Source organism: Petaurus breviceps, unplaced genomic scaffold (genome assembly GCF_028583685.1).
Source record: "Petaurus breviceps papuanus isolate PSGF00001 unplaced genomic scaffold, PetGlider_PUasm1.0 79, whole genome shotgun sequence".
NCBI lineage: Eukaryota > Metazoa > Chordata > Mammalia > Diprotodontia > Petauridae > Petaurus > Petaurus breviceps.
In genome coordinates this window covers 5,262,306-5,267,598 of record NW_027186523.1, presented here as the reverse complement: position 1 = coordinate 5,267,598, position 5,293 = coordinate 5,262,306, and the positions used below count along the sequence as shown (strand labels likewise).

Below are 5,293 nucleotides of genomic sequence, written 5' to 3'. Positions count from 1 at the left end.
GTATAATCATCACCTAAATTATGGCTCACATGGATAGTTTGGAAGAAGCAGTAATTCATCATAAAAGTAAAATTCCATCAATGCCAATACTAAAAGGGACATCAATTAGGTTATTCTGAGCATTAACATAAGGCACAGTTTCCAGTGGAATTTATCCTATTTTATTTTATTTTATTTTATTTATTTATTTTTTAATTAAGCAATCAGGGTTAAGTAACTTGCTCAAGGTTACACGGCCAGTCCTTTCTGGGTGTGGTGCTGAGTGTCTGAGCCCGGGATTCGATCTCCAGGTCGTCCCAACACTGGAGCCAGTGCTCTTACTCGCTGAGCCACCTGGCCGCCCCTAAGCAATTGGGGTTAAGTAACTTGCTCAAGGTTACACGGCCAGGTGTTTCTGGGTGGGTGCTAAGTGTCTGAGCCCGGGATTCGATCTCCAGGTTGTTCTGACACTGGAGTCGGTGCTCTTACTCGCTGTGCCACCTGGCCGCCCCTGTCCTATTTTATCCATATATTTATTGTTCTCAAGTGGAAAAATGAAGTTTGAACGGTATAGTATGTGGCATAGTAAAATTAGTGACTGCAAGTTCCTGTCCATTAACAAGTCCCAATATTTTCAACTTCTTGGAAACACTTTACCTTGTTCATTCTTCAACAGAAGTTATCATCTATAAGGAAAATACTCTCTCCTTTTCCTCTAATGTAGATTTGATGGTTGGTGATTTTATTTGCAATAAGACATTATTAATAAGATAATCTAAAACCTCTTCCAGTTTAACAGACAAAGGAAACTATATTCTGGGGAAGCTGACTGCAGGCTGGACAATTCCCTTTTCTCTCTGCTTCAAACATGTATGTGTGTGTATAGCCCATCTACATCAGTGAATACCAAGTAACTATTAAAGGGAATATATTCACTCACTACTATTTTAAAAACAGTGATACACTCAGCTACAATGACAGCATTTGTGGAAGCCACTGCTGGAATGATTCTTCTTAATCTCCCTTTGAGTTAATCTATATATCACAACTCTAATGTTAGATTGTGATATTCTCCCTAAAGATTTTGGGAAAACTCGCTGAATGGTATCAGGATCATCTCCATACAAAATGCAATCCCCTCTCCAGAAAACTGTATCTTAGGTTATTGCAATATTCTTGCATACTCGATATGGTGTTTTGGTAGCCTGGACATAGATGGAATGATGTGTAGAGGAGAAATAACTTGAGGTAAATTTCCAGGTAAATTCAATACCAGCTGCCATTTCAGGGAGCAGCATCCTTTAGAATTTCTTATTTCCCCATCTACCAAAATAATAGTGGAGTATGGCTCTAATATACTATTTTTATAATTTAGGAATGATATCAACATCCATTTTCTAAGATGATGGAGACTAGACCATATGCAATGATATGAAATTGTCTATAGAAAGTATTATCAAAATTATGAATCTTGTTGAAATGTGGAACCACAGAGCAATTAGGAATTCTGTCATTTAGAAATTCTGAAGTTTCAGGTCTTCCAATATCTCTAGGCCTAAACAAAAATTACTAAATTGAAAATGTCTATGGTGTCTACATCTGTTAGATGAATTTGGCTAAAATGGGATAATGTCATATTTTTCAGGAGTTTTTATACTAATCTTCTCACCCCTAGTGCATTACATGTATCCAACAAAAAATAAAGAAATCATGGCTCAGTTTGAAATCAGAGTGTGGAAATGGTCTAGAATGATAAACAACTTCCACATTCACCATCAACAGCTATTGACTCCTTGCTGTACACCACATTGTTTTTCCCTCTTACCAAGAACCACCTTAGTCATATGCCCTGCCTTGGTATGTTTTTGTGACGGGAAGGAGGGTGGAGGCAGGCCAGATCCCAGAACTGAAGAGCATTGGGCAAAGGTAGGAGCACAAGTATAAACATTGGAATGACTAAGGAGAAGACCCTTGAAGCCTCTGATATGTCAGAGAAGCCAGATGCCCAACAACATGTTGTTGGCTTCCAGAGTTTACAAACTTGCAAGGAGACTGATGAGATTCTTGGTTTAGTACATTACTTTGTTTTAGGAGAAAACAATTTCTTGGAAGTCATTAATTCAATTTTGTGCTGTGTCTAACAGGCCACTTGGGGTTTTACTCCTCACTAGACTGGGATCTAGTATCACCCATTATTGGACAGAGGTGTTTCTCTTGACCTTCTTTAATTTCACAATTATGTGTTCTACCTAATCTGTTCTATCTTCATCAGTTCTTCACCCAAGAGAAGGAAAGAATGGACCCAAAGAGGTAAAGAAACATAGTTGCTATGTTCTTGCCCATGTTTTGACTCAGGGGGTAAAGTAGGAAGCTGGCGTCAGGAGGGCATTGTTCCCACTCCTACTCTGCAGAGGTTTACAGTAGTCCTTGTCTCAATCACCACCAAGAAAGGGAGAGAGATTTATTCTTGTAGGGATTTGTTATTTGCACATTGAATTCCAGCTCAGCACCCAATTGAAAAGTAAACAGACTGAGGGGCGGCCAGGTGGCTCAGCGAGTAAGAGCATCGGCTCCAGTGTCGGGATGACCTGGATCAAATCCGGGCTCAGATACTAAGCACCACACCCAGAAATAATAACTGGCTGTGTAACCTTGAGCAAGTTACTTAACCCCAATTGCTTAAAAAAAAAAGAAAAGAAAAGTAAACAGACTGGAAACAGTCATAAAAAGTGTATATGCTCTAAAGAGAAGGGCAGAGACCCCATATGTTCACACTCCCATGATTAGAGTCTCATCGGCCAGTCCATTATTACACTCAAAGAAATGTGAGAAGATTTATATGAATTGACATATTTTGAAGAAAGCAGAAACAGGAGAACAATGTTCACGATGATTATAATAATGTAAATTTCTAAAATGAACACTAAATTGTAACAGAATTAAAATGCAGCGAATGATGCTGCTATATACCTGATACATACACACACACACATATATACACACACATACACACACTTGATACCTGAAGTGAAAACATACTTCTTTCACTCTGTTAAGTAATGGAAGATTACAGAGTATCAGATATGATACCCATTGCAATTGAACTATGAGATAGTTTTGCTAAATTTTTTAAAATGAAGGTTCTATGAATGGGAAAGGTTTATTTGAAAGGGATTGTTATGCTAAAACAAAATTCATCAATGAAATTTTAAAGATAAAATTTATTGAAGTATAAAAAGTTAAAACTACCAAAGTTTTCTTAAAATATTTCTAAATAATTGGAGAGACATTTAGTATTCATAGAGAGATGGGAAAAGAAGCTTAATCTAAGATAACTGTGAATTCATTAAATATCTAGGAATTAACCTACAGATGGGGCTTATGTTACTATGACTACAAACCAAAATTTTACATAAATAAGGCTATCTAAATAGTTGGAGAGATAGTGTTCATGACTGGGTTTTACCAGTGAAGGAAAAAATGTCTATTCTATTTTCACTATTTTCACAGAATGACCACCATACTCATGAAATTACCAAAGAGATAACTAAAGAAATTAAAGGTCAGGTATATCAAAGGATATAATGATGCATTTAATGTTTGGGAGTTAATCTACCAAGACACATAGTATTTATATAAATACAATTTACAAAAAGAAAAAAACACATATACAAATAATTGGAGAGATATTCAATATGGACATTTGGGCAACACCAACAAGGGAAAAATTACTATCTACATCTACAGAATTACTATTATACCTATCAAATGACAAAAGAGTTGATTAAAAACATAAAAGGTCCCATATATCAAAGAATATAATAAAACATACCTTAAAAAGCCATATACATGTAAAATTATCTAGAGCTTGCTGTTAAAAATAAAAAGTAGATCAGTAGATCAAACTAGGAAAATAAGACATATAAGTGAACAATTATAATAATGCCATATTTGAGAAACCTCAGAATGTAAATTAGGAAAGGGATTCTTTATTCAACAAGAACTACTGAGAAAACTATAAAAGTCTAGAAAAAAAGATGTAAATCAGCACACTTCATTTCCCTATAAATTTCAAATACATAAATAAACAAAATATAAAAAGTCATCTCATAAATAAATGGAAGGAGAATAGAAAATTACAGTGATTTGCAATTCTAGGTAAGGGAAAATTCATAAAGAGGTATATGACAGAAGGGAACCTAAAAAAGCAAAATAGACAATCTCTGTCATATGGAAAAAAAATTACATCAGTTAGAAACAAGAGAAAAGATACAGATTGTGATAAAAATTTGCATTATATGTAGCAGGTACAATCTTCTAACTATAAAATTTATGGACAATTTAAGCAATCACATAAATTTGAGCCATTCTCTGATAGACAAGTGGTTACAGGCTAGGAACAAGGTAGTTTTCAAAAGTAGAAATGCAGGTCACCTGAAAAAATATTCAGAATCACTGGTAGTTGGAAAAATGCTAATTAAAACAATATCAAGTATCACCTTGCACCAATTAAACTAATATAAAATGGTAAAAGAAATAATTTTTGGAGGATCCTTTTAATTCACTGCTGTAGAACTATGACTTTGTTCAACTACTCTACAAATTGGTCTTGAATTGTGCAAGAAAAGTTGCAAAATTTTTCATATCCTTTGACCCAAAGATTCCATTGCTGGTCTTATTTTGCAAGGAAGATAATGACAGCCAGAAAAGGCCCACATGGACAACAATGTGCCTAGCAGCATAATTTGTGATAATAAAAAGCTAGAAACAAAATATGAACACATTTGGGGAATAGCTGAGCAAATTATGCTCTATGTTCATAGCAGCTCATTTATATAGCATTTTGAAGTTTTACAAGGCTTTTACATATCAGTCAATAAACATATAATAATTTTTGAGTGACATGCTAAGAACTGTGTTTTTGGAAAATCATTTTGTCAATAATTTGTGGGATGTTTTGTAATGGAGGGAGCCTTGAGGCAAGGAGACCAATTAAGAAGCTATTGAAAACATTTAGGGAAGAGGTAATGAGGGCCTGAATAAGGGTAGTGGTTATATGAGTGAACAGAAGAGGATGGATAAGAAAGCTGTGGTGGTAGAAATAAAATTTGGCAACTGATATGATATGTAGATTGAGAGAGAATGAGGAGTAAAGGGTGAAGTCGAGGTTGAAAGCTTAAGTGATTGGAAGAATAGTGCTATTGTCAAAAGAAATAAGGACATTTAATGGCAAAGGAGTGAGATATTTCCAAGACGTCTACTAGTTTGTAATGTGTGGAGATCAGGAAAGCAGCTAAACTAGAGGTCTAAGTTT

General features: G+C 35.1%; 1 pseudogene; it reads right to left on the bottom strand.

Annotated features, from left to right (window-relative positions):
- Positions 1-521: 521 nt before the first annotated feature.
- On the bottom strand, positions 522-1,755 carry LOC138175698 (NEDD8-activating enzyme E1 catalytic subunit pseudogene; annotated as a pseudogene).
- Between the last annotated feature and the right edge of the window lie 3,538 nt (positions 1,756-5,293).